This window comes from Sus scrofa, chromosome 17 (genome assembly GCF_054392235.1).
Source record: "Sus scrofa isolate SSC_HxYL_T2T_F1_AM1 chromosome 17, Sscrofa_HxYL_maternal_Yorkshire_Landrace_v2.0, whole genome shotgun sequence".
NCBI classification, from domain to species: Eukaryota; Metazoa; Chordata; class Mammalia; order Artiodactyla; family Suidae; genus Sus; species Sus scrofa.
Genome location: NC_139399.1, coordinates 54,828,173 through 54,842,609, shown reverse-complemented (window position 1 = coordinate 54,842,609; position 14,437 = coordinate 54,828,173).

The following is a 14,437-nucleotide window of genomic DNA, read 5'->3' as shown; positions in this document are numbered from 1 at the left end:
CAAGAAGAGGGACTTGATCTTGGCTGCAATCCCAAGCGAATGAGTTGATGGGATGGAAATTGAAGATGAAAATGTGGGATGCGATTATTTATGGCTGGAGGAAGTGGTTGAGGGTGAGGGCGGGGTGTCCACAGACTTGAAGAGAAGGAGAGGTCGTGTTATTTATTAAGGCTTATGTTTCAGTCAGAGGCATGCCGATTTTACACCCAGAGTGGGTCATTTCCAAGCCTCCCCCTGCCTCCTTCATATAGCAAAAATGTCACCAGGGATCACTGTGGGATGAAACAAATATATTTCATGGACGAACCGGGATTTGCCCTTACCAAGCAAAAACAATACCCTTTAAGTCCACACGGTTTCACTGTTCCAAATTTTAAACACAAATCAAGACCCTAAGGAGTCACTTAGAATGACAGAATTAAACTACCTACGTCTTCACCATCCACCACTGTTTCTTTGCATCTCCTATTGCGACACAGAAAGATGTGATACCACAGAGCTGGGGACAGGAACAGTACTTGCCGCAAGCGCGAGATTCCAAACCGTGAGCAGCTTTCTCTCCTGGTGAAGTCCAAGTCCACGTGTGCTGGTGGCCCGTGTGCTGGTGTAGTTCTAGAAATTCTCTAGTTTAACTTCCAGGGAGAAGAGGTTTATTAGAGGCTAAGAAATTAAAATGTGCTAACGTGAAGCTTACCTGCATATTATTAAAATTCAACAGTCACCACAATTGTTTAATGGCTAGACCAGTAAAAGATGTTTTGGAGATGCAGTATTTTATGACTGACCTTATTTAGATGTGCCAGTGCCTGATGATTAAAAAAAAAAAAAAAAGCAGACTTTTAATTAATTAATTAATTTATTTATTTGGTCTTTTTGCTATTTCTTGGGCCGCTCCCACGACATATGGAGGTTCCCAGGCTAGGGGTCCAATCAGAGCTGTAGCCCCCGGCCTACGCCAGAGCCACAGCAACGCGGGATCCGAGCCGTGTCTGCAACCTACACCACAGCTCATGGCAACGCCAGATCATTAACCCACTGAGCAAGGGCAGGGATGGAACCTGCAACCTCATGGTTCCTAGTCGGATTCGTTAACCACTGCGCCACGATGGGAACTCCAAAGCAGACTTTTGAATCATCTATTTTATCTTGAGATTCTCTATGAACCAATGTACCCTGTTATTGTCTGTACCAGGGAGGACCACTGCCCCATCCTGTCCTCGCTTAGGTCACGGGTTTTTGGCTTGGTTTTCTTTTTTCGGTCACACCTGAGGCATACGGAAGTTCCCCAGCCAGGGGTCAAATCAGAACTGTCGCTGAGGCCTTACGCCACAGCCACAGCCACACTGGATCCAAGCCCCATCCTAAGCCACGGCTTGCGGCACCACCAGATCCTTAACCTACTAAGCCAGGCCAAGAATCAAACCTGCATCCTCACGAGACAACATCAGGTCCTTAACCCGAGGAGCCACAGTGAGAACTCTCCACTGATCTTCGTAACAACGAAAGTGGTTATGCATTGAGCCCTTAGTGGGAGCTAGCCCAGTGCTAAGTACTTTTTATTAAAAATGGTGTTTCTAATCTTCACAGCCCACATCTTAATTTAAAAAAAAAAAAAATCAAGTTCCCAGAGGTTAAGGAACTTGTCTAAGGTCACACAGCTAGAAAACAGAGCCAGATTTTCAGTGCAGGTCCATAGGACTCCAAAATCTATATTGTGGTTTTTGTTGTGGTTTTGTTTTTTTGCTGCTGCTCACAGAGCTCTTTGTGGCATATATTTTTTAAATTGAGGGGTAACATATAAACAGAGAAATGCTTACAGTGCAGTAGTTTTAAGTGTACATCTCAACAATGTTTCACATATGTCCACACCCACGTAACCACCAGCCGAGTCAAGACGTATTTCCAGAAAGTTCCTTATGCCCTTTCCAAGACTATACCCTCTGCTCCCCAAGGCACTCACTGCTCTGGCCCCTGTCTCCTTTGATTCGTTTTTCCTGGGAGGGATGGTTTTGAACCATTCCTCCCTCTGAGGCAAGAAGGAAAACAGGAGAGACCTGGAGGCCTGGGGTGGAGCTGGAGAGAGGCCCGCTGTTCACAGCAGCATCCATGCCAGAGGAGGAGCCTCTGCCCTGGGAGTGAGAGCTTATGTTCCAAGGACAGTGCTGCCCAGGGAGGTGACAAGCCACCAGTGGAAGTGTTGCCTGCCTGGAGGGGCCCCGGTGATTCAGAGCATATGTTTGGGTTGGTTTTTTTTTTTTTTTTGCTTGGACCATGTTCTCTCTAAATAACTGAAGATGAGAGAGTGTGGACAGCGGGTGAGCCTGCTTCCTGGGGCCTGGCCAGTTCAGGAAGCGCGCGGGCTGGCATCAAGGGCTTCGGCTGGAGTGTGAGTAATGAACCGTCTCTGTGTGTTCAAAGCACTGAAAGTCTGAGGCAGAAGCAATGAGATCCTGCTGTGCAGCACTGGGAACTATATCTAGTCACTTATGATGGAGGATAATGTGAGAAAAAGAATGTGTGTGTGTGTATGTGTGTGTGTGTGTATCTATACATATATATATAGGGACGTGTGACTGGGTCACCTTGCTGTACAGTAGAAAATTGACAGAACGCTGTAAACCAGCTATGATGGAAAAAATAAAATCATTAATAAAAAAAAAGGTCCGAGGCAGGAGCTGCCACTTGGCTGACTGGTTACTGTGGTTCAGGCCCCTCAACTGCTACGTGTGGCACGAGGGGAATGTGACAGTCCTAGGAACCCCTGAGTATTTTGGCTGCTGCTATTGCCCCCAATACGAACCCAGGATGGGCACAGTTGCTCTTTGTACCACAGGAAGCAAATTTGGGGCTTGCTCCCACTTCAAATCCTGGCTCCTCCAGGAACATACAGCCTGGAGACTAGGATGTAGAAAGTGAGGTGCCAAGGGAGAAAAAATTTTCTAAATTTTTTTTGTTGTTATTTCCCCAATACATTTTTTTTCTACTGTACAGCATGGTGACCCAGTTACACATACATGCATACATTCTATTTTCTCCCATTATCATGCTCCATCATAAGTGACTAGACATAGTTCTCAGCGCTACACAGCAGGATCTCATTGCTTATCCACTGCAAAGGCAATAGTTTGCATCTATTAACCCCAAGCTCCCAGTCCATCCCACTCCCCCCTCCTCCTTGGCAACCACAAGTCTATTCTGCAAGTCCATGAGTTTCTCTTCTGTGGAAAGGTTCATTTGTGCTGTATATTAGATTCCAGATATAAGTGATATCATATGGTATTTGTCTTTCTCTTTCTGACTTACTTCACTCAGTATGAGAGTCTCTAGTTCCATCCATGTTGCTGCAAATGGCATTATGTCATTCTTTTTTATGGCTGAGTAGTATTCCATTATATATATATACCACATCTTCCTAATCCAATCGTCTGTCGATGGACATTTGGGTTGTTTCCATGTCTTGGCTATTGTGAATGGAGCTGCAATGAACATGCGGGTGCATGTGTCTTTTTTAAGGAAAGTTTTGTCCGGATAGATGCCCAAGAGAGGGATTGCTGGGTCATATGGTAGTTCTATGTACAGATTTCTAAGGTATCTCCATACTGATCTCCATAGTGGTCGTACCAGCTTACATTCCCACCAACAGTGCAGGAGGGTTCCCTTTTCTCCACCCCCTCTCCAGCGTTTGTTATTTGTGGACTTCTTAATGATGGCCATTTTGACTGGTGTGAGGTGGTATCTCGTGGTGGTTTTGATTTGCATTTCTCTAATAATCAGGGATGTGGAGCATTTTTTTCATGTGCTTGTTGGCCATCTGTATCTCTTCCTTGGAGAAATGTCTATTCAGGTCTTTTGCTCATTTTTCCATTGGGTTGTTGGCTTTTTTGCTGTTGAGTTGTATAAGTTCTTTGCCTATTTTAGAGATTAAGCCCTTGTCAGGTGTATCATTTGAAAGTATTTTCTCCCATTCTGTAAGTTGTCTGTTTTCTTTTTGGTTTCCTTTGCTGGGCAAAATCTTGTCAGTTTGATTAGGTCCCATTGATTTATTTTTGCTTTTATTTCTGTTGCCTTGGGAGACTGACCTGAGAAAACATTTGTAAGGTTGATGTCAGAGAATGTTTTGCCTGTGTTTTCTTCTAGGAGTTTGATGGTGTCTTGTCTTATATTTAAGTCTTTAAGCCATTTTGAGTTTATTTTTGTGCATGGTGTGAGGGTGTGTTCTAGTTTCATTGATTTGCAGCTGTCCAGGTTTCCTAGCTGTACCTGCTGAAAAGACTGTCTTTTTCCCATTTTATGTTCTTGCCTCCTTTGTCCAAGATTAATTGACCATAGGTGTCAGGGTTTATTTCTGGGTTCTCTATTCTGCTCCATTGGTCTACATGTCTGTTTTGGTACCAGTACCACACTGTCTTGATTACTGCACCTTTGTAATATTGCCTGAAGTCTGGGAGAGTTATGCCTCCTGCTTGGTTTTTGTTCCTCAGAATTGCTTTGGCAATTCTGGGTCTTTTGTGGTTCTATATAAATTTTTGGTTTGTTTGTTCTAGTTCTGTGAAAAGTGTCATGGGGAATTTGATAGGGATTGCATTGAATCTGTAGATTGTTTTGCGCAGTATGGCCATTTCTACAATATTAATTTTTCCGACCCAGGAGCATCGAATATCTTTCCATTTGAAGGGAGCAAAATTTAAGGAACTCTTGCTATCTGCCGCTGACCTTAAACTTGTAGGACCCAAAGAATGAGTACCTCCTTAAAAGTGTGGCATCCAGAACACAAAATGAGCTTAGGGTAGGAACTCAAGACATATGGATTGACTGGTTAAAAGACAATTCCCTTTCTCAGTGGAATGCATTAGGCTATGCTGATGTCACACATAAACCCCCAAATCTCAGCAGTTTAGCCTACTGAAGGTTTATTTTTGTTTGCACATAGTGCAATGACATCAAGCAAATCTTCTCCATCTTGGAGCCGGAGCCTCTCAAACCATCCTCTACTCAAATGTGTCCCTGATGCATGGGCATCATTCAGTTGCTTATTTGAAATGAAGAAATTCAGACACGCTGTCCCCCCCATCAGGATCTGCATTTTAATAAGACCCCCAGGTGATTTTGTATGCGCATTGCAGTTAGTGAATCACATTCTAGACCAGTGATCTCCAAGGTCACCTTGGAGAAGAGGTAGACTGGCCCTTCACTGCCTCGAATCAGAAGCAATGACGTGCATCTCTTCTGCTCATGTTTTATTGGCCAGAAGGAGTCACATGATCCCAACTTAATTGCAAGGGAGGCTGGGAAACACAATCTTTCTCTGTGTGTCCATGAAGGGGAAGCAGAATGAGAGACATAAGACATAGGCTTTGCCGCAAGTATCCAGGGATCTGGGACACATACTTTTGCACTTTTGTTTCTCTGGCCCTCGGTTTCTCCATTAAAAAAATTTTTTTAAAAAGTTTTTTTAAGGGCCATATCCACAGCACATGGAGGTTCCCAGGCTAGGAGTTGAATCTGAGCTGTAGCCACTGGCCTATACCACAGCCACAGCAATGCCGAAACTGAGCTGTGTCTGTGACCTACACCACAGCTCACAGCAATGCTGGATCCTTAACCCACTGAATGAGGCCAGGGATCAAACCTGCGTCCTCGTGGATGCTAGTCAGATTTGTTTCCACTGAGCCACAACAGGAACTCCAAAAAAAATTTTTTTAAATTGAAGTACAGTTGATTTACAATGTTGTGCCAATTTTTTTTTTTTTTTTAAGACCAGAACTCCCAGGTGGCTTTTAGGAAAGGATTTTTTTTTTAATAATTAACTAATTAATTACAATTACAGTTTCATTTCTTGGACATTCTCTTCTGTTAAGGAGAGACCAAGTGAACTTACCTTCATTTCCAGAGGGATTGGCCGCTTGGCAAATGACAGCTTTGCCAGCTTTTGCTCCCTTAGGTTCTAATACTGCCTCCCGCAGGCATTCAGGGGAGCAAGCATGAGGGGTGCCGTTCCTCCCACCTCAGACTTACCAGGAAGCAGATGCACATAATAGTGCGGAGGACAGGAGTTCCTGTCGTGGCTCAGTGGCTAACGAACTCAACTAGCATCCATGAGGACACGGGTTCCATCCCTGGCCTCGCTCGGTGGGTGAAGGACCTGGCGTTGCCTTAGCTGTGGTGTAGGTCGCAGATGTGGCTTGGATCCTGAGTTGCTGTGGCTGTGGTGTAGGGCAGCGGCTGCAGCTCCAATTAGACCCCTAGCCTGGGAACCTCCATATGCCGCAGGTGTGGCCCTAAAAAGACCAAAAAAAAAAAAAAAAAAAAAGAGTGTGGAGGGCAGAGGGGTACCTAGGGCACCTTCCGCAATACCATACAGCTCCGCAGAGCAAATTAACTTCTTTTATTTATTTTATTGTCTGGTTTTATTGCATAAATTTATACACATTTTTAACTGTAATTTACCAAATAATGAAGCATAAGGAAATTGAGGTTAGAGGGAGGTATCTAGAGAGAGGTTAGGGAATGAACAGTTTCATTCTGAAGAGGTTAAGGTGCAGTAAGAAGGGGTGACTGTAGGTGACATGTCATCGCACAGCAAAACCCTGAGGTTTGCACTTGGCCTCTTAACAGTTTCTGTCCTTCAGACGGAAACTCTGAAGGTTGATAATTTCTCAGAAAAGTCGTGTGCCTGTATAAAGACGCTACTAGTTTCCTCTGGAACTTTTTTCTTTAAGATCGTATGTAGTATTTCTTGACATCTGGGATTATAACTTAGATGGGCATCGTAGTTAATGGTTGATGGGTTCAAATTTGGGAGAGAGTCCAGAGAAGAGACGGCTATTTCTTGAAGTCCTCTCTCCCCTCACTGGACCAAACAGCTTCTTTTTCTTGTAGTAAACTCACTCTATTTTATTATTACTTTTTGAAGTACTCCTACTGCCCGTCTGGTGGGATAGCCCCCCCAAATGAGTAACCTAAAATATGGGTTCTTGGTAGCGGTTTGTTATTTCTTCAGTTTGTTCTTTAGAAGATATATATATATATATATACATATATATATGTATGTGTATATATATATTAATATTTTTAGTTAATTAATTAATTAATTAATTAATTTTTGCTATTTTAGGGCCACACCCTTGGCATATAGAGGTTTCCAGGCTAGGGATCGAATCAGAGCTATAGCCGCTGGCCTACACCACAGCCACAGCAATGCTGGATCCTTAACCCACTGAGCAAGGCCAGGGATCAAACCCGCATCCTCATGGATCCTAGTCGGGTTCCTTAATTGCTGAGCCACGAAGGGAACTCCGTGTTCTTTAGAAGACTTTCGATGTTGATTTTTATTTTGGTTTTAAGCCACAGCTTTAAAAGAACTCAGAGGTATTCATAGCTAGCTTGGAATGGGTAACCTTAGCATAGGAGGGTTTTTTTTCCCTGAACAATTACTATCCGGTTGAGGTATGTCACACGTTAGGGTCATCTCATGCTCGCTGATGTCTGTGACTATGTCATTTACCCTTGTTACCATGTCATCACAGTATTATGTCAAGTGCCCTCAGGGGCCTTGACCTTTCCCATAGATGCACTTGAGACCCTATGGATGTGCAGTGCAGTCCACTCTTGAGCATGAATATCTGTGCCGTCACTTTGCTCTGGGTGGAAGTGGTTTATGGGTAACTTGTTTCCTCTGTGTTCCTAAGGTTCCCCCCCCACCACCACCGCCTTTTGCAATGAATGTGTTAAAACTCATTCTTATGGGGAGTTCCTGTCGTGGCGCAGTGGTTAACGAATCCGACTAGGAACCATGAGGTTGCAGGTTCGATCCCTGGCCTTGCTCAGTGGGTTAAGGATCCGGCATTCCTGTGAGCTGTGGTGTAGGTTGCAGATGGGGCTCGGATCCCGCATTGCTGTGGCTGTGGCGTAGGCACAGCTCCCATTGGACCCCTAGCCTCGGAACATCCATATGCCACAGGTGTGGCCCTAGAAAAGGCAAAAAAGAAAAACAACAAAAACCAAAAAACTCATTCTTATGTATGTAAATAGCACTGCCTCTGCTGGGTGGAATTTGCATCTTTGATTTTCTTTCACCCTTCATAGAATTCAGTCTCATCCGGCTGCCTTTCCTTACTGGATTTTGCAACCGAGGTGAACTCTCTCCACCCTCAGACAATGGGAGGATGTAGGAAAGATTGAGATCAGGATGTGACCTCCTGGGGGCGCTGGAGAGGCCCGTGGGGGAGGGAGGGCTTCTTTTAAGGGGATCAGAAACAAACCGAAGACTTCACTCTGGGGCTGTTCAGAGTTAGGCGAGGTGGAGGGGTTGACACTTGCCACAGGCCACGGATGCCTCCACCATCATCCAGTTTCCCAGCATTTTTACGAATGGAGATCGGGCCCCGCTCCTCTTTTTCATATGTTGCTTGATCTCTTTCTCCCTCTTTGGTGCTTACATAGTTCAGGCCCTTTAGCCAAACCCTTGCCTATGACAGTATTTTGGTTCTGTGGTTCTCACCATGCCCTCTGGTCGCCGAGCCTTTGGATAAAAACTCGGAGCCATCAGATGGGGCTTTGCCAGCAGAGAATGACGTTTCTCTAACTGCACCCCTGCTCTGGCTCCTCAAAAACAATGAGTTGGCAGTAATGCAGTGTGGAAGATTTCCCGTTTCTCAGTGACCAGATTGTGAATAATTTCCAAATGGATTTTCTATTGTTACTATACAGTTCTTTGTTTTCGCAGTACAAATTCTGAATGTAAAAAATAAATAAATAAATAAAGACCAGAACCCCCAGATGGCTTTTAGGAAAGGATTTTTAAACTAAATAAATAATTAACTAATAAATTCATTGGCTGCCCTGTGCAATGGCTTGATGTGGGATCTCAGTTCCCAGACCGGGGAGTAAACCCGGGCCATAGTGGTGGAAAGTGCTGCGTCCTAACCCCTAGACCACCAGGGAACTCCCGGTTTCTCCGCTTTTTGTTCTCCTTGTTTGTTTTGAGGCAGCCTCCTTGTTCTTTTAGGTCTGGGCCAGGCCTACCATTTTAGGAGTTAGGAAACGCTTCCGGAAAAGTGAAACCCAGGGAACACATCTGGATCGAGGCGTAGCATATGGGAGCCGGGGAAAAAAGATGTCTGCTGTTGCAAGGATGAAGCCGCTTTCAGCCATTCACAGCTTGTCAGCTCCTTCCGTGCCTCCCTCCTTTGACTTCACTGCACGTCTATGTGCCAAGTGCGAGACGCTAGAGAAGCAGGATGGATAAATGCCCAGCCCTGGGGACCTCACTGCTGTTACATTAGGTAGTGGGGAGGGAGAAATCCAGAGCAGACCGTGACCCAAGCAGGGTCGGTGCTCCCATGCATGGACATACCCAGGAAAGAGGGGACCCCGAACTGTGGGAGGAGCAAGAATCAGAGAGATGCAAATCCCAGCTCTGGCGCTGCCTCTGGGCTGTATGTCAGTGTCCTCTCCTCTCCTTTCTGGGCCCCCGTCTCCTGTGTTTAGAAATTGGGATCTATGGCAGAGCCTGAGGAATACTTGTTCCAATAACCTTTCTCCCCTCCTTCCTTCATAGTCAAACCCCCATTTTTTTTCATTTTTATTTTTTTGCCTTTTAGGGCCACCCTCCTGGCCTATGGAAGTTCCCAGGTGAAGGGTTGAATTGGAGCAACAGCTACCAGCCTACACCACAGCTATACAGGATCCAAGCTATGAATGTGACCTGTACCACAGCTCATGACAATGCCGGATCGAATCTGCATTCTCATGGATACTAGTCAGGTTCCTTACCACTGAGCCACAATGGGAATGCCCCAAAGCCCGGTTTTATTTGGGGTGGCAGTGCACTCAGCTTTGCAGCGAGGCATGACTGTGTGACTGGTCCCAGCAAGGAGATACAAGCAGCAGTGTTGGGTGCAAATTCTGGGAAGGCTCTTAAAGGGGAGAGCATCCGTTTTGTCACAACACCACGACTCCTTGCTTCCTCCTGCTTGCAGTCAGTAACCAGAAGTGATGGTGAAGCTTGCAGCCATCTTGGAGCATGAGGTTATCTTAAAGACAGACCTCGCGTGCAGAGGAGGGAAGAGGAGAAAAAAGAAGGAGCCTGGATCTCTGAGGACATCAGAGGTGCCATTTGCACCCTGGATTCTCCCTGTAGATTTCAACCACATAATTTTTTAAAAATAGTATACCTATTATATATAAAAATACCCTAAGAGGGAGTTCCCATCATGGCTCAGGAGTAGTGGACCCAACTAGGATCCATGAGGATGCAGATTCAATCCCTGGCCTTGCTCAGTGGGTTAAGAATCCTGCGTTGCCATGAGCTCTGGTGTGGGTGACGGATGTGGCTCAGATCCTGCATTGCTATGGCTGTGGTGTAGGCCGGCAGCTGTAGCTCCATTTCGACCCCTAGCCTGGGAAATTCCATATGCTGCGGGTGTGGCCCTAAAAAAAAAAAAAAAACCTATAAGAATATTAACATAATAATAAAATATATGTTATTCTGTCTGCACAAAATATATACATGCTTATGCCCTCTTGTTTAAGCCCCCATTGTTTTGAGTATGGCTGCTGTAAAAGTGTTATTGATTTTTATTATTGAGCATGTACGAAATTGCTGTATTTGTTCTGATATACTGACGTCTTACTTGGTTTATTTTTCAAGGTGGAGGATTGCACGATCTATAGACAATGAGCAGTTTTATCTCTTCCCTTCTTTTTTTTTTTTTTTTTTTTTTTTTTTTTTTGCCTTTTCTAGGGCCACACCCGTGGCATGTGGAGGTTCCCAGGCTAGGGGTCGAATCAGAGCTGTAGCCGCTGGCCTACGCCACAGCCACAGCCACAGCAACGTGGGATCCGAGCCGTGTCTGCGACCTACAACACAGCTCATGGCAACACCGGATCCTTAACCCACTGAGCAAGGCCAGGGACCGAACCCGCAACCTCATGGTTCTTAGTCGGATTCGTTAACCAGTGCGCCACGACGGGAACTCCTATCTCTTTCTTTCTAATCCTTACACTCTTGTCTTCTCTCCTTAGAGCTTCAGCCTGACTCTGGCACAATGCATCAAGCAATAGCAGCGGTAAAGGACATTCTTGGTGTTCCTGATCCAGTGAGGCACATAAAATTTCCGTACTAGGAATAACATTTATGGAAGGTTTTTTTTTTTATATTAACATCTCTACCAAGTTAAGGAACTTCTCTTATGGTCCTAGTTTACTAAGATTTTTTAAAAATCATAGATCCCTAAGGATCTCACCAAAAGCTTTTTCTGTACCAATTGACATAATCATTGGATTTTTTTCTCCCCTTGACATAATGATGCAGTGAATCGCACTGGTGGATTTTCTGATGTTGATGAATTTCTAGGATAAATCCTTCTGGGTGGTGAGGTTTATCATTCTTCTAACACATTGCTTAATTCAGTCCACTAATATTTTATGTAGTATTTTTCCATTCTGTATTCATAAATGAAATGGGCTTACGATTTTCTTTCATTTTATTGTGCTATCTCTTTTTTTGCAACTGAGATGACACTTGTTTGAGTAGGTGTCTAAAATAAGCTAGGTTGGAGTTCCCATCGTGGTGCAGTGGAAATGAATCTGACTAGGAACTGTGAGGTGGCGGGTTCGATCCCTAGCCTTGTTCAGTGGGTTAAGGAGCCAGCATTGCCGTGAACTGTGGTGTAGGTCACAGACGCGGCTCGGATCTGGTGTGGCTGTGGCTGTGGTGTAGGCCAGCAGCTGTAGTTTCGATTGGACCCCTAGCCTGGGAACCTCCATATGCCGCGGGTGAGGCCTTGAAAAGCAAAAAAAAATAAATAAATAAATAAATAAATAAAAATAAATAAAAATAAATAAAAATAAAAAAATAAAATAAGCTAGGTTGGCTTTTGGAGGGTTGGCAGGGGAGCTACATGTATAAACTAGGCATTGACTCTTTCTTAAAAATTCAGCAGAACTCACCTTTAAGACTCTGGCGGAGCGGGAGGGCTCTGACTGCTGTTTCAGTTTCTGTAATACTGGTGGACCTATTTAAATCTCTATTTCTTCTTGAGCCAATCTTTTAGTGTTTTACAACTTTCTAGAAATGTGTCCACTTTACCTAAGTTTTCAAATTCATAACGATAATAACTGCTCACAATAGTTTTAAAGCTACTTTCAGTTCCTGTTAAGTCAATATGATTCTTTTTTTTTTTTTAACTTTTTTTTTTTGGTGCTACTTTCTTTTTTTTTTTCTTTTTTTTTCTTTTTTCTTTTTGCTATTTCTTTGGGGCACTCCCGTGGCATATGGAGGTCCCCAGGCTAGGGGTCTAATAGCTGCAGCCACCAGCCTACGCCAGAGCCACAGCAACACGGGATCCGAGCTGTGTCTGCAACCTACACCACAGCTCATGGCAACGCCGGATCGTTAACCCACTGAGCAAGGGCAGGGATCGAACCCGCAACCTCATGATTCCTAGGTGGATTCGTTAACCACTGCACCACGATGGGAACTCCCAATATGATTCTTTTTCATTCATTCTGCACTTTATTTATTTGCATCTTGTCTCTTTTGTCATGACCAGTCCTTTTTTTTCGGAGGTGGGTGGGGGGAGAGCACAGCTCTGGCATATTGAAGTTTCTAGGCTAGGCGCCCAATTGGAGCTGCAGCTGCCAGCCTACACCACAGCCACAGCAATGGCAGATTCAAGCCACATCTGTGACCAGGGGTGGAATCTGCATTCTCACGAATACTAGTCAGGTTCTTAACCTGCTGAATCACACCAGGAACGCCCTGTCGCAACCAGTCTTATCAGAACCCTGGTTATTAATTTTGTCCCAGAAGCAGCTTAGGGTTCTGTTGTTTTTCCATAGTCTTTTGTTCTCTAGTTCATTGATTCTTCCCCAGAGGGTTTTCTGTTAGGTGCAGCTGAACCCTATTTTGGTCCTCGAAATACTGAGTTGTTTCCTGTTTTCAGGGAGGTCACCTCCATCAGGAAAGTCCATAGTGTGGGCCCAGTCAATGGCCATGACTTGCCCAAGTCTGGGCTCCTGCCCCAGAATGCAAGGCTCCGTCTCTTCAAGGCTGGCGGTCTCCACACTGCCCCTGCCTCTGATCACATTGGGAGAAACCGCTCCTGCTGCCCGCTCCCCTGGCCTGCAAATTAGCCAGCCCCAGGGCGCCCCCCACCACCACTCCCGTGGCATCTTCTTCCACACATTCCCCAGTCTGGGCAGGAGTTCAGAGGTCAGCTCCCGGCCCAATGATGCCAGGTTCCACCATGAGGTTCCCCTCCCCCTCTCTCGCCCCAGACAGCTGTGGGGCCAGAACAGTTTAACACAAGTGGCTTCAGTCTGAGCTGGCCGGGTTCTTCGTGCAGGGACCAAAGTGGTCCCCCCAGGCAGGGGTAGAATGTGGTGCTCTCAGCACACACACGTGACCGCCTCTGTACATTGATACACATACCAGGGCTGGGGTTCCTGGCAAGGCATGGTCCTCACTTGCTGGGTGAGGGGGTTGGGACAGGGGCTGCACCCTTGGTGCAGCTGGGGAGGCCAAGATACGCCAGCTGCGGAGCTGGAGCACGTCACGATGGGACATGGGCTTTGGAAATTTACACGGAGTTTTATTTACAGACCTGGAATGCCAGGGAAAAGGCACTGAGTCTGGCACTTGTTAGGTGCCAGATGTATATAGGTGTATATAGGTATGTGTGTGTATATAGGTGCCAGATTATGTGGATGTATATAGGTGTGCATGTGTATATAGATGCTGGATGTGTGAACATCTCATGAATGAATTGGGGGACCCAAGCTCTGACCCCAGCACTATGGCTGTACATTCTTAGGCAAGTTCCTTGGCTTTGCTTGGCTTCAGTTCCTTTGTCTGTAAAACAAGAGAGGGGTGATTTGTACATGTCATAGTGCCTCTTTCTCTAGGGATGTCTATTTCCATGCCTGGAAGCATTTTTAGTGGCAGCCCTGACCCGGAGAAAAGTACGCAGTGTAGGCAGCAAAGCAGAGTTCTGAAATGTCGTGAGACAGAGGTGGTTCCTATAGATTCTCTGTTGTCTGAATAATTGCCAGAGTTCAGGATATTTCCCTGGGTTGGAACTCGTTGGTCAGGAGGGACCAGGCACCAGGGCAGAGATGGCTTTCCTTTTGGCCAGACATCCCTTAGAGGGGGCACAAAACAGGTTAGATTACTGCCTCCCCATCCAAGAGCCCCTTCATTGTTCAGGATAAACAGTCTTCAGGGACTTATTTCTCACTGTCTAAGTCCCTACAGGTGTCATCTGTCTAATCCATCCATCCGTCCATGTATCTGTCAATTCATTTGTCCATCCATCAGTCCATTTTTTTATCTGTCTATTCATCCATTCATCTGTTGATCCACTTATTCATCCATTTGTCCATCCACTTATCTATTCTTCCAACACCCACCCTCCATCCCTCCATCCCTCCATCC